Genomic DNA, 19241 nt, shown 5'->3' on the forward strand with positions numbered 1-19241 from the left:
TGACTAATAGGATCTTCCAAAGGGTGACTGCTGCCTGCCTTGGTGCAGGGTGTACTGTCAGGAGAAAGAACGGAAACAACGTGTTCCACCACCAAGAGCTCATGCCATGGAGCTCTCACTGCCAAGAATGTCCAAACTGGAAGGCACCAAAAGTGCTTCAGAGGAAAGAGAATTAATGGGTGGGGTAGAGAACTGGGAGTGGAGAAGAGAGGTCTGAGCTTAAGGCCAGAACTTGACAAGTTCGAGGGCAAGTAGTTTTCTGTTTTATCAGAACTGGTGTAGATCTCATTTTATCATCTATTCCGCTTGATGAGTTCCTCCAGGGTCCTTGACACAATAGAGTTGAGGTCCAACTAGGAAAAAAAAAATTAATCCAAGGGAAAAGGGAACAAATCCAGAAGCCTGAAGACTAACAAACACTAAAAACTAAATAAAACCGAAAGAAAATCTTCATAGGAGGGATAGAGCAGATTGGAGCCCTTAGAGATTGATCCTACAACTTGGCTTTCCCAAGACTTCTGAACGAAAGCCCTGCTTTACTCCACCTGGCTATTGTAAAAAACAACGTTTCAATGTTGCTCAATACAGTATTTATAAAGCACCTTAGGATCATTTGCAGACTATGATCTTCAATCCAAATAAAGAAAGCAAACAGTTCAATTATCACCCACAGTGAATGCCAATAATAAAAAAAGCAACAAGCATGTTTTACTGCAGCCATTGGAGTTGCTTCAGGCAACACAAAAATATAATGCCAACATGTTGTCCAGCAAAATTGTCCAGTGAGTGCCAGGCTCTTTATGAGACAATAAAGAATAAATACAATCTGGGAGGAACACAGGAATTGCCATACTGGGTGGTCCAGCATTCATGCAACTCAGTCATCTGTTGCCAGCACAATTTTGGCAGGGAAGGGAGGGCCTGGTCATCCTTCCTAATTGTAGAGCCCTTTCCCAATTTTCCAAATCCCATATCAGGACATCCATTTTGTGGTTCGTTAGCAGAACACAAACTCCAAAACTTTAAGTTTCTCTTAGTTGTTGGTTGGTTCTGTCATTCACAAATACATAAATGGATATTCTTCCCAAATCCATTTATATTTCCTTCTATTACTACATTCTGAGGTCATGTGTCCTACAAAGAAACTTACTCCAGGAAATCGTAAGCCAGAGAGTGGAAATTTTAAGCCTTCTGTGTTAGTCAGCTTTTTATTAATGTAACAAAATTCCTGAGATAATCAACTTATAAAGAGGGAAAGTTTGTTTTGGCTCACAGTTTTGAAGACTTCAGTCCACGGTTGGGGGGACTCATTGCTTTTGGGCCTGTGGTGAGGCAGAGAATCATGGTCCAGAGCACACAGTGGTGCAAAGCTATTCCCCCATGGCCATGAGGAAAGAGAACAAAGGAAGAAGAGGGACTTAGGTCTCACTATCCCCTCCAAGGGCACACTCCTAATGACTGGAAGCCTTCCCACTAGACCCCACCTTTTAACGTTTCCAGCACCTCCCAAAGCTCACACTGATGCCTAAGACGTGAACATGTGGACCTGTGGTAGACATTCCAGATCCCAACTCTAGCACCTTCTTTGTAAGAAACTACATTCAAACATTCCAAATGAATTTTGTCCTTTTAAATCTAACATATAAAAGACTCTTGGAAAATTTTAGAGAACTCAAGACAGGTATAAAATATGGAGTCCTTTAAAAATTGAAGGTCCCAAATCTGCAGCTTTTGTTAGCCTTATTAAAGGTTTCTGATCTTTACAGCTCTGGAACTGGGTCACTGGTTCCCTTTTCTCACCAGTGATCCCAGTATTTGCCAAATGGTAGGCTTTCATTTTTGAGAGAGACATATTTATTTAAAACATAAGTGATTTAGTATATTCACATGTAATCTATGTCTATCATGGCTAGTTATGAATAAATCAAAATGTTATGATTTTCTTAAAGATTTTAATTTTTCATTCTTTCTTCTTTCAAAAATATTCCTATTATTGTCTTAGTATGCTTTATTATTTTTTATAGCAGCTATCACTATTTGGCATAATGTACAGATTTATCTGTTTGATTTTGGCTTGTCTCTGTCACAGGAATATGAGTTCAATGAAGGCATTAATTTTGTCTGTGTGTCCCTGGTAGTTTGCTATGTAACACACATTCACTATGTACCTGTTGATTGTGAGTAAATTTTTATTTACTACTACCAATCTAGCATTTCCCACTTGAGGAATAAACACCAGAGAGAAGAGTAGAAGGAAAAAGACTCAGATCCAGTGAGACCAACTGAGGTCTCTACTCTGCCATCAGCAAGTCACAAGTAGCAAACTGTGCCCCAAGGTCTAACTCTCTTGGTATCCTCCTGAACAACATCCTGTTGGAATGTAGTTCCTATTACTGCACCTGTATACCCATCTATTCAAGAGCTTAAAAACATAGATTTGAATACAACAGTTACTAATAGGGCATTATGTAAAAATGTGGATGTGTAACCGATGTGATTCTGCAATCTGTATTTGGGGTAAAATTAGGAGTTCATAACCAACTTGAATCTAATGTATGAAATATGATATTTCAAGAGCTTTGTAATGTTTTGAACAACCAATAAAAAAAATTGAAAAATATTTAAATAAAAAATATCAAGTGTTCCTATCTCACCTACTTTAGCAATCAGCCAGGCCAAAGAAACTCCAGCATTCATACTGACAATCTGTTGCCATAGTAACAATAGCAAGCCTGATTTCTCAGAAAAGGTATAAAAGTAGCCTTTTCAGTTGATCTACTGAGTGAATGGTCTTTATTACCTTTGTAGTGTGTGTGTGTGTGTGTGTGTGTGTGCACGCACACACACACGCGCGCATGCACAAGTGCATGCATAAAAAAAAAGACTATCTTACAAAAAAAAAATTTGGTGGCCAATCATAATTACATTGATGTTTCATTTTTCCACAAAACCTTGTTTCAGAAAAGGTACACTTTATCAGTGGGTGGAAGACAGCATCACCTTCTTTCTACAGCTCCTAAAGATAAGTGATCAGTTTTACATCCACTTTGTTAATGTGGCTGATTCATCTCAACCCAAAATGAAAATGGCCAACTCAAATGACCACAATTATGGTCACAGTGGATTTGGTTAGAATCCAGTAATGATTTTTAAAGCTGTGTAAATATCATCTTTTGCTTTCTTTGCAGTTGATTTGGTTTTCCATTGACTACAAAAAATAGGGAGATGCAACATCTTATTAATGAGATGACTGACAAAAGAGTAGAAATGATGGAAGAGAAGGTGGCATTCATAGATGTTTGGGGGCAAACTGGATTTTCTTTTTACTGAGTGCTATTTTAAGAAAATACATATAAAGTTATGGGGCCTGGCATGTGCAAGGTCCTGGGTTTGAGCTTCAGAACTACAAAGTGAGAGTGGTTCTAAAATATATTTCATACTTTCAGATGCAGGTATATTCTGATAATGAGTGATATTTTTTCACATAAATACATTTAGACACATATATTCACACATATGTGTATATGGCACAAAGAATATTAAAATCAAAGTTTTCAAGAATAAACTTGAATAACAATGGCCTTTATTATCAAAAAGTGAATAACACTGACTTATCATCACTGATATTTATCATTTTCCATTTTTCAGAGTTAGTCTACCTTTCATGCTATATAAAACATGTCTTGAGACTGTGAGCCTTCTCTATTTCTACCCAATAGCTGAGAAATTCTCATTAATTGGTGAGAGTGGAGGTTCTGGTATTTTAGTTCTGTGGTAGATTATTTGCCTAGCATGCACAAAGACTGGGTTTGATCCTCAGCACTACAAAGAAAAAAAAGCAAATATTTATTAATTAATTACTTTTTCTAATGGATATTGAAACTAACCACAGTATCTTACTTTCCTTAAAAAAATGGTTGGTGAATTTTTATTGGTAATAATCTATTATTAAGTTGTGTTAAATTGATAAATTATTCTTTCTTCTTTATAATGTACATGTATTTTAGAGAAATAGAAAATAATAAAAATCAAAACAAAAATATATTACTTTATGACATAATAACATGAAGTTTGTTTTCTCAGTATATGTAAATTTTAAAAAATCAAAATCATTAATGTCGTATTGCTTTGTTTCTAGCTTCTTTCATTTTTCAAAAGATAACCATTTTTTATTTTTCTACTCCAAGCACAATATAAAATCAAGGAATGAAAATGGAACACCTTATATTCTAGATTAGAATTAATCACTTACATGTGCAATCTTCCTTATAAAATGTATTTTAAACGCCACTCAGCTATTATTAAAATCTGACGCAATAAACAAAGTCTGAAGGCCTGATCTTAAGTGAAAAATGAGGATGATCTTTAGGTTTTTGTGCACTTTTCTGTGGTTCTGTTCTCTTATTCTCTCCATTTTAATTGTGGCTCTATACAGCTATACCTCAAAGCTTCTTTGAGCCCTTCTTTTTTAACCTATCCCAGGTTTGAGCCCCAATTAGAATCACCCCCAGTACTGTCAATACACTGGCTTTGGATCATATCACATAGTCTTTCCTTCACTGCATTAGTTTTCAGGAGCAATTGTATTTCATGCTTCCTTTTAGTGGTGGTTATTTATTTGTCTTATTTTTAAAGAAGTTTGACATCATTTTAATGTAATGAAGTTATTGTATCATTTCTTATGTCCTATGAAAAAATTTCAGTTTACTAAAGGAAATATTTAATTGAATTATTTTATTAAAAATCACTTTAGTATCAGTCTGGACTCAAGGGCCATATGGCAACTTTTTCAAATTAATATATAATTTTTAAAAAGTGAACAAAAAATGTGGCTTAAAATAAAGCAAAAGTTTTTTCTTTGTCACTTTTAAATCACATATGAATTTAGAATATAAAACAGAAACTGAAAGGGATTGCAATAATATGGTGGAATAGGATTCTCCAATAATTGCTCCCCTGCAAAACACCAACTTGGATAACTATCTGTGCATGAAAATACCATTGCAAGATCTAAGGAAGGTGAGCAATCATAGTACCTCACTATAATAATAATAAGAAAAAATGCATTAAAGAGAGGAGGAAGGACAGTTTTACAATATACACATCATTCCTCCCCATACTCCAAGCAATGTAGTAAGCAGAGAGATACCATATACTTGGGGAAATAAAGGAATAAGCGTAGGACTTTTGGGTCTATTATAGTAAAACCCAGCACCAGGCAGACTCATACGGCACCTGGCTCCAAGCTGGTACTCACAATCTGGGCCTTCAAACCTGCCCCCCTGTCAGATGGGAACCCATAACCCATGCAAAGTGAATTCTATCTGCATGGAGCTGACTATAGTGATCTTGGGCTCCAGATACCTCTTAGCAGCAAGTAGGCCTCAGTATCTCTAAGCTATTTGTATACCTGAATGATGCACCAGACTCAGCCTGCACAAGATTCCAACCCAGTGCTGAGCAGCCGTAGGATTCCAACTTGACAACCATGGAATTTCAGCCTGATGTGATGCTGGCCACAGAAGTCCTGGACTTACAACACCCCAAGAACTACAATGGCCGTAGTAGTCTTGGACATAGGAACCAAAGAGGAAGGTCTTCCCAGAATCCATGGGTAGATTTATTGTAAAAAAGCATTCCCAGACAAGTACAGTCTACAAAGATTAAAATAAGTCCTAATTTTCCAATACCCAGACATTGATATACAGGACAAGAATCAAGTACAACCAGGAAAACATGATACCACCAGCAGAAAAAAATACCAATGACCAACTTTCAAGAGATGGAGATGGAGGCTGGAGATGTAGCTCAGTTGGTAGAGTATCTGCCTTGCATGCACAAGGCTCTAGGTAACCCCCAGCACACACACACACACACACACACACAGAAAGAAAGAAAAAGAAAGGAAAAGGAAAAGAAAGAAAGAGAGAGAGAGATGGATGTACAAATTGCCTGACAAAGCATTCTAAACATCAATTTTAAGGAACTCATAGAAGTTCAAGAAAATACAAAGAAATGCCTTAAAAACAGTCAGAAAACCAGTGAGTGATCAGAATTAGTTTAACAAGACTTTAAAATGGTTTAAAAAATCAAACATAAATTTTGGAACTGAAAAATAAAATTAATAAAATGAGAAATGTAAAAGGCTCAATGACAGCAAAAACAGATCAGGCAAAAGTAAGTACTTTTTAACTCCAAGACAGGTTATTTGAAAATACAAGTCAGAGCAGTGTTCTGGAACATACTGGTCCCAGTGTACGAAAATCAGTCATAAAGTGCTTTAAACTTGAAGAGAAGAGAAAGACAGTTCCAGGATTGCACAGAATACAGTTTATTGGGGGAATTGCTGATAGATGCATGGTTGCTGGCAGAAGAAAGATAAGTTGGATCCCATGCTTAGAATCATAAAAATGAGGGCTTATAAAATGGTCAGGATAAGTGATTTAATCCAAGCTGGAATGGTACTTGTTTGTCTCAAGCTAATATCAAAGAGTCAGGCATGTTATTGGAACCAGGGTCTGGCTATAAACTTCATATACCACTCTAATGTTTTTGTCTATTTATAGGATATTGGAAAACCATGTAGGGAAAGCTTAGCAGGGTTACTCAGGAATAATCATGGCATTTGAAACTCATGATGTCTGCAGTCAGGCAAACTGAATTCATACAAGAAGATAAAAAAGAATGAAAAGGAATGGAAAACAGTTGTGTAATTTATGAGATAGGATCAAAAGAATAAAGGTTTAGATCATAGATGTTTGGGAAGGAGAAGACAAAGACAAAAGGATAGAAAGCATATTTAAAGAAATAATTGTGGAGCTTGGCACATGCCTATAATCCCAGCATATATAGAACCCCAAATAGTCAAAGCAATCTTGATCAAAAAGAACAAAACTGTAGGCAACACATTACCTAACTTCAAAACATATTACAATGCTATAGTAAACAAAACAATATGGTACTGAAATTTAAAAAAAAATAGGAAAATTAATCCATGGACTAGAGAACCATAAATAAATCCATGCATTAACAGCTAAGTAATCCCTGATAGTGCTAAAAACAGAATGGAGAAAGGACAGTCTGTTTAACAAAGGGTGCTGAGAAAACTGGATATCCACACGCTGAACAAAGAAATTTGATCCTTATCTCACACCATATACAAAACCTGACTCAAATGTATTAAATATTTAAATGTAAAACCAAAACAATAAAGCTACTAGAAGAAAATATAGGGCAAAAGTTCCATGATGTTGGTCTGGGCAATGATTTTCAAAACATGACCTTAAAAGCACACACCTGTACTTTGTCTTTTACAAAAGTAAAGCTAGACAGATGAGATAGCATCAAACTAAAAATCTCCTACATGGTGAATATTATCATCAACAGGATGAAGAGAGAACCTACAGAATGGCAGAAAATATTTGCTAACTGTATATCTTATAAGGGTTAAGATCCAAAATATATGAGGAATTTAAACAGCTTAATAAGAAGAAAACAAACTAATTTAAAAAGTGGGCAAAAGACCTGAATAGACATTTCTCAAAAGAAGGCCACAAATGGTCAAAAGGTATGTGGAAAAAATGTTCAACATCACTAGTCATCAGGGAAATGCAAATCAAAATCACAGTAAGATACCACCTCACTCCTATTAGAGTGGCTTTTATCAAAAAGACAGTTGGATAGGAACCCTGGCACCCAGTTGGTGGGGATGTACTAGTATAGTTGTTATGGGAAACAGTATGGAAGTTCCTTTAAAAATTAAAAATAGAACTATCATGTGATCCAGCTATCCTACTACCTTGGCTGATATCCAAGGTAAATGAAGTAATTATGCCAAAAGGAGATCTGCCCTCCTGTTTATTGCAGTGCTATTTACAATAGTCAAGATAAGGAATCAACTCAAGTGTCCATCAACTGATAAAAGGATGAAGAAAATGTAGTATATATACACAATGGAATATTATTCATCCATAAAAAGAAGGGGGGAGGGGAACAGGGTGTGGGAGGAAGGGAGGGGAAGGGAAATACTGGAGTCTGAATTAGAACAAATTATATTCCATGCTTTTATAATTTTGACATAGTATATTCTACTGTTATGTGTGACTAAAAACAAGCAATAATTTTAAAAAAGGAAATCCTGTCATTAGCAAGAACGTGGATGAAAATATGGACCTTAAGCTAGTTGAAATAAACCCAGCACATAAAGACAAATTCCACATGATAACACTCATGTAGAATCAAAAACATTGTTCTCATATACAGATGAGAGCGGAATGGTTGTTATCAGAGCCCAGGTGGTTGGGCGTGGGGGTTGGGCGATTTTGGTTAAAATTACAAAATTACAGTTAGATAGGAGAATAAGTTGAAGAGATCTGATAACTATAGTTAATGACAATATATCATCTTCTTAAAAAATGCTGAGAGTGTTGTGTTCTTACTAAAAATAATATATGAGATAATATGTTTGTGGATTAGATTTAACCATCTCACAATGTGTATATACTTTAAAACATCACACTGTACACAATATGTTCATCCAAATTTATCTCTCAATTAAAACAAAAAAAAAACTTCAATATTTTATCTTACTTAGAATCTCTGATTGACCACCTAGGTTTACCTGGGACTCTAACAGTTCAGTGGCAGTTTTAGTAGCACTGAAAGACCCATGTCCTGGTGAAGCCCCTCAGTCCCAGGTCAGCCAAGATGGTCAGTGTTGTCCAGTCAAATAAGCTATATTACCAAGCTACTAGTGTTCACAGTGCTGGTGGTATGGCCTAGGGAGAGAAGAATAGACTAAATAATCACACTTTAACCCACGTAAGGTCTAATTTCGGACAAGTCTGACAACGGTTTATTAGGATATTTTGGGAAAATTACACAGTTCTTACATTAACATTTGATCCAAAAAAATGTGTATTAGTTGCCAAAAAGTCCATGGGAAAGGTACATAAAGCAGATTGGACAAACTTGCAAGGCTTTGCTTTCCCACTCCCCTTTGGTTTCTGGCTACGGTTAGTTCTGAGTTGAATTAAACCTGTTATGTCCAAATTTCATGTCTTTCTGAGGCAATGGTTTTTCTTTTTTCAATCTTTATACTACAGTCTCTGCTAAAACTAACATTTTCCTATAGTTTACAGAGCTGCTTCTCTTCACCAAGGCAATGTAGCCAACAAGAGGCTGGAGGACAGGATTTTCTGCTCAGTGGTACTGTAGTTAAAGGACACCTGTCAGTCTTTTGCCTATTGGTAGGTGATAACTTAACCCTGATGGCTTCTCTCTCTTTCTCTCTCTCTCTCTCTCTCTCTCTCTCTCTCTCTCTCTCTCACACACACACACACACACACACATACACACACACACACGCCCACACACTCTGCTGACAATCCATCCTCAAACTGACCTTAACACAACATGGTGACTACATCTTAGTTCAACCTGGGGTTGAAGACTGTAAGTCACATCATTACCAACATTTTGATGCACAAGTCTTTTTAAAATGAAAATTGATTACTGTTCTCACACATGGCAAAGAAAATATTTCACAACAGCTGAAAAATGGCTTATGAATTAATGAAAAATTAAAATCTACTGAAATCTCATTTTCAGCTCATATTAGTTTGTACCAACTTGCACCCCAGGAAATTCCAGTGTTAATGTTCATTACCTGAGCATCTAAAAAACACAAGCTCATGGTTTTTGGAAAGTTTTGCCCTTATGCCGCACTGTATGGTAATTCATATCACCGAATTTAATGTCCTTGCAGACTTGGGAAGGGTTGTCATATTTTTATTCTGATAAAAATATCAAAGTCCAATTTTTAGACTCGTTTACTCAGTTATGGATTTAAATAAAGCCTTCAGTTTGAATGGTGACTAACATAATTGCCACAGGATCATTATTTTATTTTTAGAAAACACTTCATGAAAAACACTGTATCATCATTCAAAGAGATTTTGGAATTTGTTTTGTACTTCAAAGATCCCCAATATACAATTCTCCAACATAAAAATCAGAAGATAGAACATTGTTATAAAATACTGTTTCTTAAAAATAACTCCCAGATTTGCATTGAAAGTAACTAAATTCTTTAAAATTTGTCACTTTATAAATATTATGTAAGGATTATACTGGCTCCATATGGCTCCTAAGAGTTTGCACTTTCTCTAGAATGTCAGATGTAGATACATAAAGGATTACATAACATAACAAATTGGAACAAGAATGTAACAAAGCCTCATATTTAATAATCTGGACTTCCCTTCCCAAGTGTATTTTGAATTTTTAATTGACAAAAAATTATTGTACATATTTATGTGGTACAGTATGATAACTTGATAAAATATACAATGTAATTAAATCAGAATAATTAGTCTTTCCATTCCCTTGAATATTTATAAATTCTTTGTGATGGGAAACCTTAATTTTTTTTTAGTTCTTTGAAAAATATGTAATAAATTGTTGGAAACTACAGCCATCTTATGGGGCTATAGAACACTAAAATTTATTCCTCCCATTTGTCTTCTGGTGCCTGTAATCTGACCTCCCTCTATTACCCGCTTCTACTTCCCTTCCTAGCCTCTAATAACCAATAGTCCAGTCTCTACTTCCAAGTAATCAACTTTTTTATCTTCCATTTGAGTGAGAACATGTGGTATTTGTATTTCTGTGCCTGGTTCATTTCACATAATGTAAGGTTCTCAAATTCCATACACGTCACAAATGACAGGATTTCATTTTTTATAGTTGAATAATATTCCATTGTGTACATGTACCATGTTATCTTCATCGATTAATTTTTTTTATGAACACCTCAGTGGATTCCATATCTTGGATACTCAACAGTGCTGCAAAAAACATGGGCATGCAGGTATCTCTTTGATGTACTGACTTCATTTCCTTTAAATGTACATCCAATGGTAGGATTGCTGGATCTCACAGTAGTTCTAGTTTTTAGTCTTTTTAGGAATCTTCATACCACTTTGCATAGTAGCTGTACTGATTACATTCCCACCAACAATGTATTAGAAAGAGTTCCCCACTTACCAGCATTTGTTGTTTCTTTTTTTCTTTTAGCCATTTTTCACTGGAGTAAGATGATATCTCATTGTGACTTTGATATCCATTTCCCTGATGATTCGTGATGAGAGCATTTTTTATATACTTCTTGATCATTTGTATGATGGCATTTGAGGAATGTATGCTCAGATCATTTTTCCATTTTTTAACTGGATTATTTGTTTTTTCTGTTCTGTTTTTTGAAATCCTTAAATATTATAGAATATTAGTCCTTTGACAGATGAATAGTTAGAGATATTTTCCCCATGCTGTGTCTTCACTCTATTGATTGTGTCTTAATACCACGTCATGTTTTTTATTATTTCTCTATTTTTCCTTGTTGTGTGTACTTTTAGATTTCTATCCAAAAAATCATTGCCTATACCAATGTTTTGAAGTGTTTCCCGTATGTTTTCTTCTAGAAGATTCATAGTTTCACAGTCTTTGATCTTGCTTTAGTTGACTTTTGTATATGGTAAGAGACAGGGGTCTAGTTTCATTCTACTGTGTGTGGATATTACGTTTTCCAGCACCATTTATCAAAGAGACTGTCTTTTCTTGTTGTTGGCACCTTTGTAGAAAGTCTGCTGGCTGTGGATTTGTTTCTGGGTTCTCTGTACCTTTGGTGTAATTTGTCTATGTGTTTGTTTTTAAAGCCAGAAACAGGATGTTGTGTTACTACAGCTTTGTAGTACCTTTTGAGATCAGGTAATGTGATGCCTCTAGCTTTGTTCTTTTTGCTCAAAAATTTACTTTGGCTATTTGGGGTCCTTTGTGGTTCATATAAATTTTAGGATTGCCTTTTCTGTTTTTGTGAAAGATATCTTTGGTACTTCAATACAGGTTGCATTAAATCTGTAAATAATTTTACGCAGTGTGGACATTTTAACGATGTTAATTTCTCTAATTCATGAATATGGAATGCCCTTTCTCTCTCTGGGTGTCCTCTTCTTCAATTGTTTCATTAGTGTTTTGCAATTTTCATTATAGAGATAATTTACTTTCTAGTTAAATTTACTCCTAAGTATTTTAGAGAGCTATTATGAATTAAATTGGTTTAAATTTCTTTTTTTTGGTAAATTTTTTAATTTATATATATAAATGTTATTGATTTTTATAGGTTGATTTTTGTATTCTGCAACTTTTCTGAACTCATTTACTGGTTCTAATAGTTTTTTTGTGTGGAGTTTTTAGGTTTTTTCTATATATTAGATCATGGCATCTGCAAACAGGGATAATTTGACTTCTTCCTTTCCTAATTGGATGCCCTTTGTGTCTTTACTTATCTGATTGCCTTGGATAATATTTTCAGTACTATATTTAATAAAAGTGGAGAAAGTAGACATCCTTATTTTGCTCCAGATCTTAGAAGAAACTCTTCCAGCTTTTCTCCATTCTGTCTGATATTGAGTAGGAGTTTACCATATATAGCCTTTATTGTGTTGAGGCACATTCTTTCTAAATTGAATTTGTTGAGTGACGTCGAATTTTGTTAAATGCTTTTTTCTGAGATGATCATATGGTTTTTGTCTCACTCTGTTGATGTTATGTATTATATTTATTGATTTTTATATATTGAATCTTCTTTGACTCCCTGAGATAAATCCCATTTGAGCACGTTGTATAATCTTTCTTATGTTCTGATGGATTTGATTTGTTATTATTTTGTTGAGAATTTTTATATTTATTTTCATCAGAGATATTGGTCTATATTTCTCTCTTTCTTTTTCTTTTGTTGGTGTTGTCACAGTGTCTTTGTCTGGTTTTCATACCTTGGTAATACTGGCTTCACTGAATGGGTTTAGAAGAATTCTCACCTGCTTTTGTTTTGGGGTTTTTTTTGTTGTTGTTTTGTTTTGTTTTGAATGGTTCTTTTTTGTTTCCACCAGTCCTAAACAATCTGTAATGAACTTTGCCCAGTCTCAATCAGATTCTTTGAGCCACTTGAGCCCAGACCTCAGTCTTAAAAATAGGTGCTCCAAGTTCCCCCTTCTAGACATTATGACAGCTCTGTAAGAAACCTCTTTTCCTTACCTCAGCAGGTTAACTAAGCTTTGCTTGATCAATAGATCATTGGGTTGATCCTTGTGGCTATGCCACTCCGCATGCTTTATACCAGATATGTAAAAACTACTCACTTTTCCTTAAACAAGATAGTTAAATTTCACTACTATATCTATCCACACACATTCTGTCTGGTCCCTTCATCTGGAATTGCCTTCTCTGTTTGCTTACTTTCTGAATTTCTATTTATTCTTTAATACTCAACCAAAATGTCAACTTTTACTCTTTTTCTCTCCATTTTTGAAAATTCTAAATAGAATTAATAGCTTTGTGCTTCAAAATGCATCTTGATCATTTAGTTGTCAGCCTTATCATAGTCATGATGTTTGTCAACATGCCTGAAATCCCTGCTGGACTACCAACCTCTTGAGAGCTAGAACTGTCTTATTTATCTTGGCTTACCCGAGGTGCCTCAGAATGCATGACCTGTAAATGTTTGATGAATGAATGAGTTACTGAAATATAAAATATCTTAACTTGATGAACCAAGGAAATCCTTTAATGTTTTAGCTTATTTTTTAAATTCAAAACTGTGAAGAAGAATTCGTGGACGAACCTGAGTATTTGATGTTTCAGTTCATGATCTCAGTTATGATCCCCTGTATCTTTAATCTTTGGAATTATGCTGTCCAAAGACAATCTGGGGCAAGATGCTGTGTTCTTTGCACAAAGAGTAAAAGAAAACTCAATATTTCAATGGAAAATTATCATTGCCCCTTGTAACAGGCAAGGGAAATGAAGCTTAGAGAAGTAGTGACATATCAAGCCGGGAAAAGTAGAGGAACCTGAATCAGATCCCCCAAATGGTACCACCAATCTTATACTGTTTTCTGCCAGTCTGCACAGCTCTGCTTAGAGTAATGACTGAAATGAACTCTGTCTCACCTAAGCTGAGTTTCTGTGCTAAGATATACCAAGGTTCTAAAATCCCATCTCTCTTCCCCCTCCTGTAGTTCCCTACTTCTTTGGTCTGAATCCGTTTCACAGTGTCTTCCAAATCATCTATAACAGAGGGTTTCTTAAAGATTAATTTAGAGGGCTGGGGCCGTAGCTCATGTTAGAGTGCTTACCTTGCACATGTGAGGCATTGAGTTTGATCCTCAGCACCACATTTTTTTTTAAAAAAAAAGAATAATTTAGAAAATTATTTACAATAATCAACTTGGAATTCTGCTTTTTAGAGGGAGGGAAGTCTAGCTATAACATACAAGGGTATCAGAGAGAAAAACATGAAAGAAAGAGTGGAGGAGGGAGGGACAAGAGGGGTTTTACAAACACTAGTAGGGTCAGTATAATTTGTGGTAACTGAAAACTGGAAAGTAATCAAATCAGCAACTATAGAATAGAGAAACAAAACATAGACTGTCTAAATAATGGACTAGTAAACAGAAAATAAACCAAAACTTCAAGCAATAGGTACGAGACTTACAGGAAGGGAAGCCAGATTACACTTAAAAGATTTCGAAAGAAGGCCAAAATAACATATTGTGTTAGAAGACAGGATAGTGTTTATTTTGGGAGTGAGGAAATGACTGAAAGGGGGCATGGTAGGGCTGCTGTGACATTAATAATGTTCTGGGTATTGTCTATTTATATGTTTTTGTTAATTTGTTTAATCTAAGGGGTGGTTGTGCAGATATGTTTTGAGATAATTCATTGAGCAGCACCTTAGGACTTGTGCCGTTTCCCATGCTTGATAACGTACACAGAGACACACACTTTTGGGGAATCAGTTATATTGGTCAGTTTTACTGCAGTAAAAACCAATCTTCCAACTCTCTGTAGCTTACAACCTAAATATTCATTTCATTGTGGTAAACAGAATTCGAAGACGGCCCCTTTGGTCTCTATCCCCTGATGTTACTCCTGTGATTATGTTGATTACATGGCAAAGGTATTTTGTACTGATCAGCTGATATTCTGGTAGGGAGATCATGTGGGTGGATCTACCCCAATCACACAGCCCTTCAAAAGCAGAGAGTTTTCTGGCATTCAAAGATTTTCCAGGGGGAGTTCAACGTGCTATTGATGGCTTGAAGACAGAGAGGGCCACATTTAAAAGACCTGAGAACAACTCCTGACCAACAGCAAGAAAATGAGACTGCTGTCCTACAGCCACAAGGAAAATAGCTTGTGCCAACAACCAGTGAGCTCAGAAGAGAACGCCAAACCCTGGGAGAGAACTGCAGCTGAAACCTTGATTTCGGCCCAGAGAGGCTCCTGAGCAAACAACCTGTTTCCTAAGCTGACCTTCAGAAACTGTGAGATAACAAGTTTGTGCTGTCTTTCAACTGCTAAATCTGTGGTATTTTAAAATACAGCAACAGAAAACTAACACACACTTCTTCACAGGTTAGCAGCTTTGGGTTGGTAGCAGCTGAGGTTCAACTCTATCCCACATACCTCCACATTCTCAATCCCTGAAATGCCCTATTTGGTACATTTACATGGCAGAAAGGAAAGAGCAAGTGAGCTGACAAAACCCATGCAGGCTTTGAAAAAACATGGTGTTCATCACGTCCACGCATGCTCCAATGGCCAAAGCTCCTAACGTGGGCTTGCCCAAAGTCAATGAGGCGGGATGCATGATCTTATAGCAAAGGGCAGATTGGACAATTTTGAAAATTAATAAAATATGCCATCATGGAATGCTATAACTATGGCCTAATTAGAAAGAAAGGCTTTGTTTTGAATCTTGGTATCACCACCTTACTAGTTTTGTGTCCATAGAGAAGTTAGAAAGTCTCTCTGAGCTGTAGTCTCTTGAACAGTAACCAGTCCTTCCAGGATTGGTGTGAATGTTAAATATATGAGCACAATGCCTGATACAGCTAATGTGTAATTGATAAATATTAGCCTTTGCCTCTTGTATTCAGGATTAACTGGAACAGAAGCCACATATAAACATCCCCCCTTTCCCTGATTTTCATTATAAATTTACAGCAGAGTCTCAAATGCATAGCACCTTTACATATTTTATCTCCTTAAACAGTACAGTAACAAATCACTTAGAGTAAAGGGGAATATAGTATTACTCTTTTGAATGGGATCATTAAGTGCAATCAATATCAGAAGTGGATTACTTTATAATTACCTTTCCAATTTGATGATTCACTTTTAACACATAGTCTTGGCTTGTGAAAATGTTGTCATATGCCACAGTTATTTCAGTTGGAGAACTGTCCAAGTCAAACAGTTAATATTACTTTGTTCTTGGATTATTTAGACTTTACAACTTGTCAAAAAATGATTTTAAAATCTAACTCTGGTTGGTAGTTTGCAAAATCTCTCTCTTTTAAAAGTAACAATTGTTAATTGTTATTATTTAACCCTGAATCAACTATGTAAGGTTTTTAACATTGTTAGCACATGAGCACAATTTATCCTCTCTCTCTCTCTCTCTCTCTCTCACACACACACACAAATACATATACTTGCATGTATATATTTCTAATTCTAGGTAATACTTTTTTTACAAAATTAGTTAATATATTATATTCTGTATTCTAACCTGCCTTTTCATCTAGTCATATCCATGTGTACCATTATTTTAATAATTCTATGTATACTTTCCAACAAGTACCTTATTATTGGACATATATTAGACATATATTATATATTAGATATAAGATATATTAGACATATATTCTAATATCCAATAATATTATATTAGAATAATAGTCTCTTGATAGTCCATTATAGTCCCATTAGTCCATATACATGAATTGAAGGAAGCCAGGGGATGGGGATTAGTGTTCAGGGCACCAGTCAGAGTTGGTCTTACCCCACCCCACTCCTTGATCAGACCCCATACTTGGCAGCTCTGCTCTTAAATTTCCAAATTTATACTAGAAATATCAAAAAATAAATAAGCCTAGATTCTCTCAGAATGGGTAAGACTTTTTTTTTTTTTTTGAAATTTTGACTAGTCATTTTGCAGTATCAGGATTTGCCAGATGGTATATAAAAGTAATTACATCTTATATTCATTAATTTCTCTTTCCACGATTTGTCTTTCCTGACTGGTTCTCTGTTAAAGGGTGTCAAAACTAGATAAAGTGCTTCATACTTCAGATGTACCATGTCCTATGTCTGGGATTATCCTAGAGGGGCTTGTGATCAAAATACTCAGGTGTCATCTTTCTTTTCCCCTGAAACCCAAATTGAAAAAGTAGTCATGTGTTCTGATTGCTCTTCTTTTGCCTCAGACCAAGGGAATGACTCCTCACAAACTCCCGAAAAGAACTCACAATGATGATTCACGATGCCCTGAATCCAGCCATTGTTACAGAAACATGACTGCCATTATGGGTGAAATAATTACATATTATTATTTTTTTACATACAAAGAATTAAATGGAAGTCTCCATCTGCCTTAGTTAAGGGCTCCCTTTGGACAGCCTGGGAGGCCAATTACCCAGAAACTGTGGACACTGACCTCTAGCCTGGCCCCCTGGTCCCAGTCTTGCGTCCTCTCCTCTGGGCTCTGACTGCAGTGCTTTTGATGAATGTGCTATTTTTGATCTCTTCAAAGAGGAGCTGTTAAAGGAAAGAGAAGATTATTTGCAAGTGGGTAGGAAAATGTTCCAACAAAAGAATGAAATGAAATAATTAGCTTCTTTATCTTTATAAGCACCAGAACTGCAGTCCAATCTTTAGGCTGTAGTGATCAGTGAAAATAATGAGCCTTCCCATGTGAGGAAGAGTCATCTTCAGGCACTCTCCAATAACAGTTAGGACCACATTCTCCTTTGCCCTGGGGAAGATGTTGGCTGTGTGACTGCAAGTGTATTATAGGATATTTCTCATTGATTAAAACCTTTTAAAATGGGGACTACTTGAGTGGAAGAGCCAGATAAAATAACAAGTTGTAAGTGAACCAAATATTTTTGGTTGTTTGTTTTGGTACTGGTGACTGAACTCAGGAGTACTTAGGAGTATTCTACCACTGACATACACCACCAGGCCCCAATCACCTTTTTGGGGGGAGAGAGGAAAAGATCCACTAAGTTGTTGAGGCTGGCCTCAAAGTTATCATACACCAGCCTCAGACTTCTGAATACCAAAATTTTAACACATGTCTCTTTAAAAGTAGAAAGGTGAGATATTTGTGAGGTAGATTAATTGATTATTAATTTTTACCATATATAAAAGATATTGTTATGGCTCAGACTAAAACTCAACAAAGCCCAGCATGCTCACCACCACAGTATTCCAGTGAGCTTGATTTTGACAGTAATCTAAAAGCCATGATGGAGGGCCTCTTAAATTTGACCTGTGTTGTATTGCTCTGCATAATGAAAAGATGTTATGGCTTGTCTATTCCTCAGATAGAGGTTTTGGACAATATGTTGTAGACAAAAGACAAATGGACATGTGGAAAATGTGCTGAACAGAAGAATAAAAAAAAAAAAAAAAAAAGAAACATTCGGGTATGACCCTAATTAGCTATAAACTAGTTGACAACTTTGTCCAAAAGATGAAAGATGCTGCGGCTGTTATCAGAGATGGAGGTCTCTTCATTTTCACCTTGAGGAGAGATCTGGAGAAGGGGAACTGGTAGGTTTGCTGCAGTCCTGGGAGAACTTATATGACAATGGTTGCTGCCAATGAAGGAAAAAATAGCTAACTTCCAGGAAGGGGAACAATAAGAATCAGCCAAAGAAATTAATTAAGGAATGGAGATAGTGGGATAGGAAGGACAAGAGTTACAAACAGTGAGGAGGAAAGTGAAAACATTGAAGTGAAAAGAATGATTTACATTGTGAAGATGCTAAATTGGCTACTTACCTTCTACCTCTTTGTCTCAGACCTAACACTAAATAACACTACCCTCAGGAAACCTTCTGCTGTTACTTGAGTAAGGTACTGTCATTGGGCTCTTGGAGCTGTGTCTCCTCATCACAAAAGTTGGCAATGGCCTAAGTATGCTTGTCTGACTACCAGCAGACCCCAACCTTAAGCGTTCAGTGGTGGGCCAACCTTGCTTCCTGTTATGGCTTGAGGAATTGGAACAATGTCTGGATCATTTAAGTGTGCCAAATGTATGATAAATGAATAAATCTCTGGGGAAGGCTGTGAATATGGTAAACAGAGAGGAACAGATTTGTGGAGGTGAC

At 35.9% G+C, this 19241-nt stretch overlaps 1 protein-coding gene across 16 annotated transcripts in view; it reads right to left on the bottom strand.

The window, feature by feature from the left end:
- Lmntd1 (lamin tail domain containing 1) overlaps nt 1-19241 on the bottom strand; it is a 340293-nt gene that overhangs the window by 114493 nt on the left and 206559 nt on the right. For all 16 annotated transcript variants that reach the window (XM_058576414.1, XM_046435441.2, XM_058576413.1 and 13 more), the window contains one exon: nt 17561-17661. The gene's annotated coding sequence lies outside the window, so the exon portion shown is untranslated. The remainder of the gene's footprint in view (nt 1-17560; nt 17662-19241) is intronic.

This window comes from Marmota monax, unplaced genomic scaffold (assembly GCF_021218885.2).
Source record: "Marmota monax isolate L192 unplaced genomic scaffold, Marmota_monax_Labrador192_F-V1.1 WCK01_AAM20220418_F8-fsc00012, whole genome shotgun sequence".
Classification (NCBI taxonomy): Eukaryota; Metazoa; Chordata; class Mammalia; order Rodentia; family Sciuridae; genus Marmota; species Marmota monax.